The sequence below is a fragment of the Rattus norvegicus genome, chromosome 6 (genome assembly GCF_021556685.1).
Source record: "Rattus norvegicus strain SHRSP/BbbUtx chromosome 6, alternate assembly SHRSP_T2T, whole genome shotgun sequence".
Classification (NCBI taxonomy): Eukaryota; Metazoa; Chordata; class Mammalia; order Rodentia; family Muridae; genus Rattus; species Rattus norvegicus.
The window spans coordinates 68,911,608-68,927,652 of NC_141539.1; the positions used below are offsets into that span (position 1 = coordinate 68,911,608).

The following is a 16,045-nucleotide window of genomic DNA, read 5'->3' on the forward strand; positions in this document are numbered from 1 at the left end:
CATCTCCTAAGAAACAGTGGAACTTAGAAGAATGGTTATAGATTTTTAGGAGATAAGAATTCTAATTCAAACATCATGATTGATGATGGACTTTAAAGTAAGGTATAACAGCCCTTTGCATTTCATTTTCCCCTTTATAAAAGGGAATTACTTATCTACTTGACAATTAAAGTCATTCTGATCTTAAGAGGTCGTTTAGTGCATGTATGCTTCTATAGGCATTAAAATATCAAAATTATAGTGAGTCAGCAAAGCTAACATTCTCATATAATAAGTTGTCATTTTCTGAACTTCTTTGCATCTTTTTTAATATAAAACCTTTGAATTTTCTCATATAGCACTTTTATTAGGGCAATTCCAAATTATGGCTGCTATCTCCAAGTTTCATTTTCCATTTTATAAATGGACTTTATGATTTACATAGAGCACTGGTTTGCTCTGAGAACCATATCCCATGTTTACATGTATTCTGTGCCTTTTGACTTTGACACATATTCTTCTGAACAGTGGCAACTCATTTTCATAGATAAGTTGCACTTTCTATACACAAAGAACAGATTGAAGCTCAGGGCTTTTGAAAACTTATCATTTTTCATGTAGATGCTCAATCATTGTGATTGGATGAAATAATCTGCCAGGTTGAAATAACAGTGTAAGTAATATTGATGGAGCTATGATGTGATTAATGTATTTTAAGATACCAGGGCATCAAAAAAATAGAATGAGGCATACGTTGTTCAGCCAAAGTTTTCACACATATGCATTTTCTTTTGACAAGTTTATGCTTTGAACCTTAGGCCACTTGCTCTAGACAGTAGTCATATGTTGAAAGATTGAGCTATTACTCATTAATTCAGACTTTGGTTAAAAATGCTACTGGAGCCAGTAAATGCGAATAAATTGTAGTTTTCTTTCTTAAAAAAGAAGTCTTTTATCACCTGATGGGGGGTGTCTAGAAATAGTTATCGTTCTAGAAGTTTCTCTTCATTTTATGCTCTTAAGTAATGAAGATGAGTTGAGAAGGAGAAATAAAATCAGCTAATTCTCATTAAGACATAGTAATGTATCACATCTATGTGCCTGCATCTAACACAATAAATTCCAGTATATTGTGGCACCAAACACATCCACTGAGTTGTAAAGTTTTACAGTTGTACAATTTATCTCGTGTACTAAAATAATTAGAATACATCATTTTATGGATTGAGATTAAACAGAGTTTAATTATCAAAGCAGGCTGAATTTACTATGAGTTTAAATCTCCTTTCATTTGCAGAAGGATTCTAGAAAACAACCCGTTAGCTAATGACATTGAGGAAATTGAAGGTAAGTCTTTGAATAGCCTTATAAGCTTAACTCATTGACTTAGGCCATATTCAGTTCCCTTAAAAGAAGTCATTGTTTTCCACAAATTCCAAATCATTTTAAGTCTGATTTACTTCATTACTTTAGATAACAGGTTAATAATAGTCAAATCAACAGTGATGACTTTCATTGAGCACTGTTGTTAAGTTTCAAGAAAGGAACTAGGCGGGTGTTTGTCTACCCACTGTTCCATACTGTAAAGCATCATCGAGTATCTTGAGCCATTAAGAGAGGATAGGTAAACAACTGCCACACAATTCAGTTCAACTTATTAAAATATGACAAATATTTATTATGTCTTAATTTTTATGGCTCTTAAAGATAAAAAATTAATCTTTTGATAATCTATAATCAGTTAAGGGATATTTTTAAATGTGTATACACACATAAAATGATTACTTGGTATAAAATTTAAATACTGCATAGAAAAATAAAAGCTAAATTTCAAAGTACAAAACAGATGCCTTTCACTTGGACTGATGAGAAAATTTCAAAGACTAATGGAATATAAGAGGTGAAATGCAATAGTGAAGGGACTGGCAAACATTGCATGATGGATGAAGTGATGTTGAGATTTTGTTTTGGTGGTGTCCTATAGCAGGCATTAGCATATGATTTACATAAAGGGTAAGATGTATAAGGGCATTTGCTAGGATAATATTCATATTTTGACTATTAAACATTTTATAGCTTAAAAACATAGAACACACATGTGTATATTAGTAAAGTGTATAGAAGGTAGTTGGAGCTAACAGAGCATAAATGAATAAACATAGCCGATTAAGAATAAATGTTAATTACAACAATGTTGATATGCAGTCTACTCTGCAATTCCTGCCGTAGAGAGTCAAAATATCATTGGGAAATGAATTGACTTGAGCAACACTTTTAAATATATAGAGGATGTAGAAGTGTCTGCTTATAAGTCAATAGTATATAAACCATTATTATTGGTAAATAGAATAAAATCATAGCTAATGTTTATTGAGTGTCTATTATTGTGTATACTTGATACAGACAGACTTTAAGGTGACTAACTGCACACGGAAATTTTCCATGATTTGGTATCTCTCAAAGGCAGTTCTTCTTATGCTAATAAAAGTAAATGTTTCAGGTGCTAAAACTCAGAAATGCCTTTCAATTTGTTCAAAGGACTTTGGGATTATCAGCCCCAAACATACCCATTAACAATCATGCATAGTATTTCCCTACTTGCCAGATGACATCTGGTAAAGAGATAGGTAAAACATACATGCCTCTATAGAACTCATGGTTTACCAGAGCACAAAATGTGTCAATAAATAATTATAGTTTTAAATTGGTTACTATAGAACATGTACACTGGAATTATAGCTACAAATGAGCAGCTCTAAGAAGGTCAACAAAAACATTATAAATACACTGGTTAAGATAGTATGTGAGAGCATTTTATCCTCTATCTCCAGAGGACATTTGGGGGATTTCAAGCACAAGTACAAAGTCATCCAGATGTCAGAGATAAATTAACTAATCCCTTTTGGCTGCTGGCTGCTACTGCAGTGCATCTGTATGAATTTACTGTGTTCATGTGCACGTGTGCCTGTGTGTGTGTGTGTGTGTGTGTGTGTGTGTGTATGTGTGCGTGTGTGTGCGTATACGTGTGCCTTTGGAATTGTCTATGCCTGAAATTAATTAGAAAATTAAAACAATCTATAAATAACAGTAATATAATATATAATGAATAATTATGAGAACCAAGTCAATGGGAAAAATTTGGCATTATTTTAACTTTGGTGTGTGCAAAGGAGGCATGTGTGCTGGGATTCATGTATCTGAAGAGAACAGGTGAGATGACTGGAACTGATATCTTCAAGGGGCCCATTATGAGACTTGTCTAAGTGGCAGGAAAGTTGTAAACAGAATTCAGCTACTTTGGTGCAAGAAAATGGCTACTTTGGAGACAGGAAAGCATCCCTTGTGTTAATGCTCACAGGAAAGGCAAAGTGAAGAGGGAGCAAATGGGAAGAAATTATTTTTCCTGCCTTTTCTCACTCTGAAGCATTCATTTATTACTGTCTATTGGCTGACCTAGTGGAGACACACCAACAATACAGAAGTACTATGTGCACAGTCTTTAGTTCAGTTTCAGAGGTGAAACTGCAGAAGCAGGTGAAAATGAAAGGTAAAGGCTTAACAGCTCATAACCTCAGCACATGAATGTCTAGGTGCATTTTGAGATACTATGGAATATCATAGTCTGCTTCATTACCGTAACAAAAATCACATTCAAAGGAGGAAACTTTGTTTTGGACTTAAACATTTCAAGGTTTCAGTCCACAACTAGTTGTTTTTTTGCTTTTGGCTTGTGCTGGAGCAGCACATCATGGCAGAGAGAACTGGTTACTGCATGGGAAGCAGGGAGTGACTGAGATGGAAAGAAGAGAACTAGAGTCCTAATGTCACCTTGTAGAGCATTCTCCTAGTGAGCCAACTTCCTCTGTTTATGCCTCACCTCATAAACATCCCAGAAGCTCCCAACAGTGTCACTGGCTGCTGACCACCTTTTAACACATGAGCATCTGTGAGACAGTTATGTAAAGCATGAGAAAGAGAATGTTTAGTCTGATACCAGGTGAGGGGCTAAACTTTGCCCTGTCAGGAATACCTAGTATAGATGGGATAATAAATCTACAGGAACCTTTCTTCCTTTATTGTACTCCAGTTTCTTGGTCCTGTAATAAGCTTGCAAAGGTTTATTTACTATGTCAGAATTATTTGGTAGTGATCCCAGTGGTTTTGCATATAGTACAATAGCCACCAATAAGCAGTGTCCACATCTGGATTAACTGTCTCTTCATGTTTAGAACTCTGGATGACTACAGTATTAAATTTGTCTTTACTGAGAAACCTCCTGACTCGGCACTGATTTATCTACAGAAAATGTCTTCCCAACTTGTCATACGTTCTTCTGTTTTTATATTGAAGTTGTTTTCAGTGAAATATGTTTTATAACTTGAGCTTAGCTTTCTCCATACAGGACTTTCACTGTACAGGTAAGAGTATATTTTTCTCAACAAGATGCATGAATGATAAAATGAATACATTTTAGGTACAAGAAGATGAGTAAGCCTTGGTAGAAGTGAATGAGGTGGAGATGGTCAAATGGGCAGTGATACTCTTGCTTGTCTTTTAAAAAATATTATTCTGGACCAATAAAAACAAAGCAGAAGGATAGAAAGAGTTAAAAGATTTAGGAATTGTGCGAGATATGATAGAGAATTGTTCTAAATAATTCAGAAAACAGGAATAAATCCTATATTCATTTATTAACTTGAAATTTTTTAAATATCTTAAGGACTTTGTGCTACTTTAATGGGGACATTTAAAATGTGATGAGCTATAGAAAGATTAAACTAACAAGCATATTCAGAATTGTTCACAAGAAAATCATGAGTCTTTGTTAGTTTCAAATATTGGCTCTATTCTTTTGGATGACAAATCTTCTGAAATAATTATGAATGCCTCCAAATAATTTTAAAGGAACTAAAAAATTCTGAAGGAATATGATTTCTTCTGTGTAGGATATTTTTCTATGCGTAGTGTGTCATCATTTAATAGACTTGATATTAATAAATTATTGCAATAGACTCTAATAACAGTGGGTTCTATGTGACAAGAGCAAATTTTCACTGCAAGTGAGAACATATATTATGATCAGACGCAAGGTACTTGAATTGAAGATAACCACTCTATTAAAATAAAAAATAATGAAAATGATATTTGAAAAGAAAAACATGTCAAGTAGATGCATGTGATAAAATATATATTAATTTTTAATTTCTTCTCTTAACTCTTTATTCTCTTGAGGATTTAATATCTAAATAGTTAGCCCTAAAATATTGCCATAGCTATTTAGGTGACATGATTTGAAATCAGCCCAAGCAATTTGGTTTGCTTTTATTTAAAACTTACAATATAAACAATAAACATAAAACCACAGACACTAACTAAATACCCAGAAATAACAAGGATATTGAGATACTGTGTGAAGGGGTTTAAAGGACACCATTGGACTTTGAAATTGAGTAAATAAATCAACATTAGTATAGTTTGCGAGATCGTTGACTGTATATTGGTATCTCCTTGAGAGGCAAAGTCAAAAGTAGGTGTGATGTGGAATAGAGGTTTCCAGAGAAGTTGATTGGTCCCAGAGAAGTATTTGGTTACAGATCTGGAAGATATTGTTTTAATGGGCTTGTCTCTATGGGATTTTCACTAGTGTTTCACTGTAAACATCCCCATCCTGTGACCATTTCCTTGGCTTGTGGACAGGATGATAATCTGATAGTCATCCAATATTAGTTGTACACGTTGGTTAACAAAACTGATTAGATAAATACAAAAAAATATGTAAAATAAAACTATCTACTTATTAAAGTAATCTTAACTGTCATGATCCTGACCACATAGCATTAAGCTCAGTGTTGCTCTTTCTTGGAGGAGGATATGTGAACTACATTTATTGCATGTCCAAGAAGGTGGCCCAACTGGAAATAGAATTATAGTGTATGCATTCATTTGATTAATCTACTTTTAAATGAGTATATTAAGCATCTACTGTACTGTGACAATATGATAAGGGTTCAGGACAGAGAAAGCAACAAGCAAGGCTCTGGTCTCGTAGCTATTTTTATTCTGTGGCTGGTGAGATTTGATGATAGGCTCACTGATTCCATCTAAATACTTCAAGATCATGTCACAGGACCTTAACATCAATTTATATGACATTATTAGGATATTAGCAATATTGTCTGTTTCCACATTTATTTCTCTTTCACTCGCCCTTGAAATCTGTCATCCTAAAAGCAAAACAAACCCCACATTTTGTCTCTGGAGGCATCTACTGTTACTCATTTAGCCACTTGATAACTCGTCATATGCCTCTCCTTTTCCTCAGGATTCCTTGTGCAGAGTTTAATTAGAAATGCAACATGTTCATTTGGGTTTTAGTTCCTAGGTTCCTAAGAGTATTTACATAATTGATTAATCATTTGGGGGTTTCTGAGCACTTGATCTAGGTCTGCCATGGGGCTAGCTACTGCAAGATTTACTCAAAGAGTACAAAGTCTCCAAAGACCTGGCACAGATCTGAATCCTAGAGAATATCATTCAGAACTAGTCATCCTCAAGTTGATCATTGGTCCCATACAAAGGTCAGTTTATATTCTATATTCTCATTCCCTATTCAATTGAATAACATGATTCTTATTACTAACACTGAAAGAAAAGAAATGAAACAAATACTTAAAAGAATTTTAGAAAAGGAGACAATGAAGAGTCACACACACACACACACACACACACACACACACACACACAAAACAATGATTTCTTTGAGGCCACACAGCTAGCAGGTGCCAAAGAAAATATCACAGATAAAGGACTAAATAGAATATCTTTTTGAATTAGCTTAATTAGGTAGTCTTTCTGAAGTTATTTCTTTACCTGTCTGCTTTGTCTGAAAATTACCCATCTGTCTTTTCACCCAACCTGTTGCCCTAAAACTATATTTGTAATGAAAGACTCCACATACCTGTCAATGACCTTAGTTATTTTAAGTAAATGTATACAGCTGGTCAAACAAGAACCCATTAAATTGCTTCTCTTAGAAGTCTAAAATCAGGACTGATTTTAATTAATCTTGGTTTCTAGGATACATTTGTGGACAAGGCCTAAAGACTTCTTGATTGGTTTTCTGAACTTAGTAGATAAAAACTAAATGTCAGGCAGCAATAAAGAAAATGAGGAGATGGTAGGGAAAGAGAAAGAGAGTGAGAGAGAAGTATAGATGATAGATAGATGGGTGGATAGATAGAGGATTGATTAATAGATAGATGATAAATAGCTAAATGGTAGATGATAGAGAAATAGATGATAGATGATAGGTATATTCATAGATAATAGCTAGATGATAGATCATAGATAGAGATAAAGATAATAGATGATAGGTAGATGGATAGATGATACATACATAGATGAAAGACATAGATAGACAATATGAGTCCTGCTTGCATGCCTTGTTTGTGCCTTCTCTCCGACCCCAACTGCGGGGTGTCTCATCCCTACTGGCCAGGGATAATGTGGGGTCTTGGGTGCAGAGGGGCATAGACACATAGATGATTGCTTGAATGATAGATAGATAGATAGATAGATAGATAGATAGATAGATAGATAGATAGATCAATCGTTAGATAGGCAGAGAGACAGACAAGTAGACAGATGATAGATATACATAACAATTTGCTAACATGAAATAAAGAGACCAAAATTAAGGACACACAGAAAGGAAGAGAGAAGCATATAAGACTCTGAAGGACAGACTCACATGTGTAAGGAATATAGAAATTGAGACAGACATTATGTACCACACAGAACAAGAGCAAGATAGAGTAACAGAACAGAAATGGAAGAGTGGGGATGGAGAAGTGAAGAAGGAGGAGTCAAGCAGAAGAATAGAGTGGGAAGCATGACCTCTCAAATACACATCTGTTGTGACTGACACATGTCACTGGTCAAGAAATTGTTCTCATATTCTCAGCATCATCACCCCAGTATTGTCATGGTTTCACATCTTCAATTCACTATGTATCACTGGTGTCATTGTGCCTCACTTTATTTTAAATTTTTCTGTCCCTAGATAAACCTGCAGAGCTGGTATTTATTTGGGTTTCCTTTTAAAGCTTGAAAAATAGACATGTTTACCACAGTGGGTATTTAAAGACAATTTATGTGTACATACACATACATACATAAATACATACATACATGCATACATACATATGTGCATGTCTATTGAAACATTTATAATAAACACTTTAATTTAATTTTTAAAATATAAGTTGATTAATATACTATCGAGGTTTAAAATAACGTATTCCTTTCTAACACCTTCTTTCTTCTTCCAGTTCAAAACAAAAGCTGTTTGACAAGAGTAACATTCAGGAAGATGTAATGAAGAAGTTAAGTGCTGAATATTTCTGAAAACTCTTTAGTTCCTAAGGAAGTAAATAATAAAATTGAATTTCCTTATCAGGCACTGAAAGCTTGAAATGATTCCTAGTGCATTGTCACCTGCAGTTACGGATGTCTCTCACCAGAGAAACCATCTACTTTCTTCCTCTGCTGTAAAAATTGCCATGCTTTATGTTGAGGGTATATTGTCTTCGTAAAAGAGATGCCAAGTTCCCTGACATACTAGACTATATCTTCTAATTTAACAGGAAGTCCACAGCAGATCTTTTTTTAAAAAGATCTCTTTATTATTATTTTATCTGCATTAGTGTTTCATCTGAGTGTGCATATTTGTGAGGATGTAGGATTCCCTGGAACTGGAGTTACAAACAGTTGTGAACAGACATGTCAGAGCTGGGAATTGAACACAGATCCTCTGAAGAGAGATGCTGAGACATCTCTCCAATCTCCACAGTGGACCTTAGACGCAGCACTGGAAGTGCCATCCTTGTAGAGCTGAGAGCACTAGTGACTGTTCTTTCAGCGCTGCCATACACAATTCAAACACTTCATATTTATATCTTGTTTGGCAAAAATCTAGTTTGCCATGTCAATGTTGGATATGTTTTTTTTTTTCCAACAGCGGGTCTGCTTTAGAATAAACAAATTGTTAAAGCTGTTTAGAATATCAAGTGAAAGTATTAACTATTTAATGGGAAAGCAAGCAGGTCACCACCTTTACGAGTAGTAAAGTAATTTTGTGTGTTTTTAAGTCTTCCATGGTGTCACATGTTGAACTAACTTGAAGCAAAATGTCTTAGTTAGGGTCTTATTGCTGTGAACAGACACCATGACCAGTGTAAGTTTTATAAAGGACAACATTTAATTGGGGCTGGCTTACAGGTTCAGAGGTTCAGTCCATTATCCTCAAAGCAGGAGCATGGCAGCATTGCCCGGCATCCAGGCAGTCATGGTGCAAGAGGAGCTGAGTTCTACATGTCACCTGAAGGAAGCCAGGAACAGACTGAGCATCCTCAGGCAGCTAAGAGACAGGTCTCCAAACCCACCCCAGTGACACACTTCCTCCAACAAAGCCACACTTTCTATTAGTGCCACTCCCTGGGCCAAGCATATGCAAACCATCACACAAAGGGAGTCATTGTTATGCAAAGGATAAATCCAAGCAGTTCAGAGCGATGAGGAGAACAAAAATGTCTCATTATCTGTAGGTTTAAGAGTCCCAGATTTTCTTTTCTAAACTCAAAAATCCTTATAGAACCGCATTGTCTGTTACTATTTTGTTTTTGGGTTTCAAGGGTTAATAGTGATTTGGAGGTACCTTTGACACAAAATGTTTTTGCCATCTCTCTTATTTCTTTTATATGTTTTTTTAATATTGATCTTTCCTTTTTAAAAATTAATTACAATAAGTCCTTATTAGTATCAAAACTAATTTGCTGCCTAAATTCCCTACATAAGGTAATTACTAAAATTATTTTTTAGAATATACTTGTTCATGAATCCTTAACACAGACTTTTTTCGTTTGTCCCTCTCTCCCTCTCTTCCCAGGCAGTATGAGACTGTGCTCAGGAAAAACAAAGCCCATAAGTAAATGAGGCAATTATTAAAGTCAAGTATGAAGATAGAAAGACATGCTCCAGTGTTTATCTCAAGCACTATTATATCATGTTCCATGGCTATATTACAATGAACAAGTTTTGAAAGTTGAAGACTTCATATTTCTCATATGGATGTCTGTATACACTGAATAGATGCCCTCCTGTCTGTCTAAAATACTCAGTTTTATTGAATGTTCTGTTAACCTTATGGCTACTTACATTACCTGTGTGAATGTTGTTGATTAAATCTCAGCCCGTGCCCGGACAGAACACACCAAGACAACATGGTTCCACATGGAACCATGAAATTAATGAAGTTTAATGAGAGAAGAATAATAGAGGAGAGGAAAGGCAGCTGGCAGTGGGCACATGGAGGAAAGGGGGAAGAAGGCAAGAATAGAGAAGAACAAAGAGTAAGAGGGGGTAAGAGAGAGAGGAGGGGGTCAACCCCTTTATAGTGAGGCACAGCTGGCCGTTGCTAGGCAATTGTGGGGTGGAGCATACCTGGCTGTTGCCAGGTAGCTGTGGGGATGGAGCTTAGACAGAATACCAACATTCCCCCATTTTGGTTTAAGATCTGTAGAGCAAGGGAGAGTCTCGAGATTGCTACTTCTGCTACTTGTCTGCACTCTCTCTAATGTGGTAGTCACTCAACACTAACCACATACTTCCAACATTACAGTGATCTCATTGTTTTTTGATATCGTGATTCTTTTTCCTATACTCAAACCTACAATATGTCATATGGTTGATAGTATTTATTTTATTGAAAAATAAAAAAATTATTAAATTAATCATGATTGTGCAATTTTATAGAAAGTATTATGTTTATTAAGACTTATGTTGGAGGTGAAAGAGATGACTCTGTAGTTAAGAGCACTTGTCTCTTCTAGAACACTTACAAAACTGCTCATTGCTAGGGATTCCAGGGGATCTGACACCCTCTCTGGCTTCCACGGCATCAAGCACACATGTGGTGCACAGAGATAAATTTATTCGATGATATAAAATAATCATAAAAGATTTCAAAGAATTATGTGGAAAATACTTCTAATTTATTACATGATGACTATAAATAATAAAACATGATATATGCAATATATTAATATATTTATGTACATGTACACAGATGGAGTATAGAAAATAATAGAAAGTGTGAAAAGATATACTAAAATGTTATAGCGGGTTTTTCTTGGTACTGGTAGTATAAATTATTTTATTTTTAATTGTTCTTTTATGCTGTTAAAAGTAGCCATTTTAGTGTTTCACTGATTCTTGAGAAGAGTGGTTTCAGAAGTCTTACTTGGTGGTCATATTTTTTCAATATCAGTGCCACTGTTGATGTATTTAAGTAGGACAATTGTCACTTAGGCCCCGAAGCCATTTGTACACATGAATATCACTTTGCATTCGGTTTAACAAGTGAATTTGAATAGAAGCACAAATTCCAAGAGGCCCTAAGCATATCTACACAAGAGCCTATTCCTATCTGTAGATAAAATACAAGAGGACCAGATAGAGAAGGAGGTGGGAAGGGCCATGCTATTGCTCAGATGTTTAATGCTTTTGTGATGTTTAAAGTTGCACATGTCCCTAATAAAAGATGCCACTGTACATATTAGCAGCCTCTATACTTTTACATTGTGCCACTGTTTGAACTGTTGTTTTTTATAAAAATTGTATCCTTGCCATTCAGGAGATTAATGCCCTCAGATCTAATTATTGTGCTGCTGTTCTCCAGTGGTTTCTTTGTTTGTACATGGTAATTATGGATCACATTAATTGCTCATGAAACTACCATCTTTCCTTTTTATTTTTGCATATATTTCAAATGCCCATTGTAACTTACTGTGGTGACTGTGGCAGATCTATTTCACTGCAGTGCAGCAGTCATAGCCATTCATCTCTTGCAAAGCCCTTGCACAGGAATTGCTGTTAGCAGAACATCCACACTGCTACTTACAGGCTGTCCTGTGTACGCGGTGTCAGTTTAAGTCTCCACAAAGCACCCCTTGCCATAGCAGCATGTTGTTTCTTTAGTGTTACCATAATTGGGGGCTGTATTTGTTGCTTCCTTTGGCAACCAAATGTCCCATCACAGCAAATTGATGGCTGTAAAACTGACCTTTGTGAGAGCCTTTTTATTTAGTTACCTCAGAAGGATTTACAGCGTTATATTTTGTTCCCACATTGACTACTAATGGGAACTATAAAAGAATGATTCTATCTTACATATCCATTTTATTTTCTGAAAGCCTTGGCAGTATTAACCAAACCGACTTTCACATTTGAAGGACTCCTCCTAGATAACTTGATGAGATCTTTATGAAACCAAATCTTTTTACTTAGGTGAGGTATATATCTTACTATCTCATGTCAATTAAGTGCTTCTTCTACATTGGCCACCTAAAAATGGCAAATGATTGCATGAAGAATATTAAAAACAAACAAACAACAATAATGATAACAACAACAACAAAACCAGAAATTCCGTGGGGAAAATCCAAACTACATAGTAATTCAAATCATGTCATCTGCAAATAACGAGAATATAATCAGTGTCATATTTGAAAACTATCTCATTCTTAGTGATACAGCACAGATTTTCACAATACCTGGGTTTTCCATACTTCCTTTGGAGAATGCCCACAGAGAAAGCTAACATCTTCAGTCTGGAGGGGAAGGGCTGTTAAGGTCCTGCCTAGAGCTGTCCAAGTGTTCTTTGAATAATAAGGAAAAGGTTTCATTTGTGAACTCTGACTGCAAAGGCTCTCTGTGGTGTTCAAATGTACAGGGGAGCTTTGAGAATTGAGTAGGTAGCAGGACCTGAGCTCATTGTAGGTAGCACTGTTGTAGGCTATGTTATAGAGGCCAGCCTATGAAGACCGTAGAGAGCCCAGAACAGAAGCAGTGTCCACTGTGGTGCACAGCTCTGTCTCTACTAATAAATCTGAGTAGCTGCCAGCCTGTATTGTGCTCATTAATTAAAACCTTATCAAATTTCAACAAGTGGTTTAAAGATAAACAAAAATTATGCAAGCCCCTCTACTTCTTCCCATAATAGTAGAGTAGTTTTGAGTTTTCTAACTTTTAAACATAGTATTAAACACCATTAAATTAACATGTGTTTTGTTTTTGAATTGGTCTTTTACTATATTATGTTACAAACTTCATATTTCTATTTTACTGTGGTTTTGAAAAGGTAATACACTTTCATAGTATTAAAATATCTGTTCAAAATATCAGTCAGGTCACAACAGTCACCAAATTTTCACACAAAAAGAATACATAAGTACACAATAAGAAAAATAACTATTGAAACAATTTTGTCCAAGTTATACTGAGAAGCATTGCACTCACTCCTGTCCCCTCTGTCTCCTTTCCCATCCTCACAGGCTCTAGAAAGAATCAATACCTCCTATGTCAATTTAGGTTGAGCAATTCTAAAGCTTCACAATTCAACCTATATTGCAATTAGTAGTTTGTATATATAACATTTGCTTTCTATTGGCAAAATACATTTTGATAAGTGGGATTGTTGCACCAAATGTAAAATATGTCACATTATTAAATACACCAAAATTGCCCCAGTGGGTCAAAATATAAATGCACTTGCTATTTTCTGAAATAGGCCAAAAATTGTCCTGTCTAGATATTCCCACTGAAAATCCATGAAAATGCCCCCTTTGTATTACATGGAGATGATTTATCGTGTTGAAACACTGATTTTGTAAAGCCAATAAGCAAAAACATATCTCAGGATAGCTCAAATTTGTATGCTTTCCCTGTGAATGTGGCTGGACATCCTTTTAGATCTTGAGTTAGAGTTTCAGGGAGACATCAGAGCCAGACTGATCTAATTGGCACATCCTGTAGCTGATGCTCACAGGCATGTATGTCAGGAAAATGGTGTGAGATGAGGGCTTGTTGAAATACAGAGCTAATAAATAAAAGAGCTAATAAATAAAAGTGCTAAGAACAGTGCTGGGCACATAGTAGGACCAGATTTTTTTTTTTACAATGTCCCTGTAATTATGAGTAAATGGATCTGGTGGTTTTTAACTATTCAGCCTTAGCTCTCACCAGACATAAAAACAAGAGCGCTGTTTTCATAAGGTCACTGAGCGAAGCCCCTGCCAACCAGAGGAGGCAGAAGTAGAGACTTTCAGAAGGCACTATCACAGCTTTCTAAGACTTGCCTCCAAAGCAACTCTGATCCTCTATAAAGGCTTCCTGTTTCCTTCACCAACCACGTCTGTGTAGCTTCATTTCTGTTCCTCTCAGCCCATTCTCAGGGAATGTCTCATTTCAGAAGCTGCAATTTCTGAACTGCTAATGCTAAATTTGTTTTCAGCTCCAAGTTCTTCTGCTGAGCACATTGAAGAGTTCCAGAAAAGATTTGCTGCTCAAGTCAAGCCTGAGCCATGGTCGAGTCGAGCCTGAGCCATGCTAAAGCTCAGTGTGTAGTCTGTGAGTTATCTGAGACACAGCTTTAATGAGTGTTCATGGTTTGCTCCTTTATCCTTGTTTCTCTGAAAACTCTAAGACAGTCTTCTACTAGTCCCCAAACCAGGAACAAAAGGACAGTTCCTACTTTCTTTAAAGATCTGTTCAGAGTTTCAGCTTCTCTGAATTCTTCATAGCATTCAAGACAACTAAAAGTAATGGGTGGCTTTGTTAAGAAACTTCTGCATTTCTGGCTTGTTCAAGTGAGCAGGGTGCTGAGGGCCTGGAAAGCCCAGGTTCCTGGACTCCATGTATTCCTTGTTGCCAGACAGCTTCTGCCTATGGCTTCAAAGTCTCACAAATCCTAAAGAATGAGTTTATGATATGAAGTGTGCCCTAAATATTTTATCTCCTTAGTTTATTTAGCTCTGAGAAGGGAACAGCAGCAGGATATTAGCAATATGGGAATTGACTGGATATCAGAGAATTTTCTTTCAATTTTCACTTTTTACTTTTCTCTGTCTAGAAATTTTCTAAAAGATATGTGTGCATATGTGGCAAGCAACACAAGAGCAGGTGATAGAAGGTGCCAGGCGAAAATGTCCAATTTTCTGGAGCAGAAGATAGAGATGCTTGTAAGCTACCTGACACGGAAGCTCAAAATTAAACTTGAGTTTTACAATGTTCTTAACTTCTGAGCCATCTCTCCAGTACTCTTCTCATGTATAATTTTGTTTGTTTGCATGTGCTAGGCAGGGACTGCATTGACAAACACATTTTATAACTAACTAGTAGTCTCCCAGAGGCTGCCAGGATTTCAACAATTTAAATAATTTTATTGGATACAGAAAAATTCATGGATGTCTCCCAAAGTTTTATCACCAATAAATATTGAAATAGATTGAACTTAGAGCCCTGCCATGAATAAGGAGTTCATTATTCATTTGTAGTGCTATTTTGTTGTGGAAGAAAATTAAACACTGCATGAAAAACTCATTGGATGACCCTTAATGTGCACTCAAATTAGACAAGTGGACAGGAGGGCAAGAGTATTGTACAAGTTCAAAGAAGGCTGTGCTTGGGTTAAGCAGGAGTTGGGACATCACTTGGTGTATAATCAAGCTATGAGGTTTGCAGATCCTCAGCTTTAGTAACAGCACTAACTAGTAGATGTCTTTCTCATGTGCTTCCTACATTTACTATTCTGAGCCTGACAATACATATATAGAGTAGATTGTGTTATCTAAGTCTTTTGTGGGACATCTGAAGACCCACTGAGGATTTTATATGTGCATTTCCAGAGCAATCGAGTCTGGACTCCTTCACCCACTGTCCTTAGTTGTGTTCTTTGATGCTGAACAGACCCCTGGATAAATACAGGTCCCATCTACAGTACTGGTTTTCAATGACAGATTTCATCCATAGCCTTGACTACCACAAAGCCATTGTTTTGAGACAAAGTTAAAATTACTTAGAAAATCACAATATAAAATATATTTTCTAAGGGCAAAAAATAATTCTCAGTGGAATAGTACTAAGACCGTGATTTAAGTAGAGTTATTTAGAAACCAATTTCTAAAAGGCTTCTTCATCTTTCAAAATGTTACATATACAAATGATAGGG

The 16,045-nt window shown here is 35.8% G+C and overlaps 1 long non-coding RNA gene across 1 annotated transcript; it reads left to right on the top strand.

Moving 5' to 3' along the window:
* The first annotated feature begins 63 nt into the window (after positions 1-63).
* On the top strand, positions 64-8,440 carry LOC108351230 (uncharacterized). The gene is made up of 5 exons (XR_015622401.1): positions 64-102; positions 1,277-1,326; positions 4,209-4,397; positions 6,423-6,557; positions 8,310-8,440. It is a non-coding gene; the product is annotated as an uncharacterized LOC108351230 (long non-coding RNA).
* Positions 8,441-16,045: the final 7,605 nt, after the last annotated feature.